This window comes from Elaeis guineensis, chromosome 1, assembly GCF_000442705.2.
Source record: "Elaeis guineensis isolate ETL-2024a chromosome 1, EG11, whole genome shotgun sequence".
NCBI classification, from domain to species: domain Eukaryota; kingdom Viridiplantae; phylum Streptophyta; class Magnoliopsida; order Arecales; family Arecaceae; genus Elaeis; species Elaeis guineensis.
In genome coordinates, this window is record NC_025993.2 from 147,918,162 (window position 1) to 147,918,772 (window position 611).

Sequence of the window (611 nt, forward strand, 5' to 3'; positions counted from 1 at the left end):
TTGATTAGAAAAAATAAGGCAAACAAAATTAATGTATTAAATATATATTAATAAATATATATTACAAGATATTTTTACTTTAATTCAAATTAACATTGAAATCATAATATGACAATAATATATTAATAATAAATATAATATATATCATAAATATAATATAAATATCAAATATAATAAAATTATATATAAATATATATATATTAATAATATATTATTATTTTTTTTATTAGATTGAGAAGTATTTTATCCTTATTTTAAGTTTAATCTTGAATTTTTGATCATGAATATGATTATCTTGTTACTAGATTAGGATGTGATTTGAAATACTATAACACAATCAAATATGTTGACTTATTATCGGTATGTATATTATTTATTTTTTAGTGGATGATTCGTATTAAATATCTCTAATAGGTACCATAATTCTTTTATGTTCTTATCTCGTCCGAATGATAAATTTTTGATCATTTTCGTACCAACCCTGGAGCACCGATTAAATAAATGTCGTATCGTCTCCACGTGACCTCCAAAAAATAATTAACAAAATTCAATGACGTTTCCATTCACTTCATAGCTCTGTGCATGATTGGGGGACTGATTGTCGCACGCAA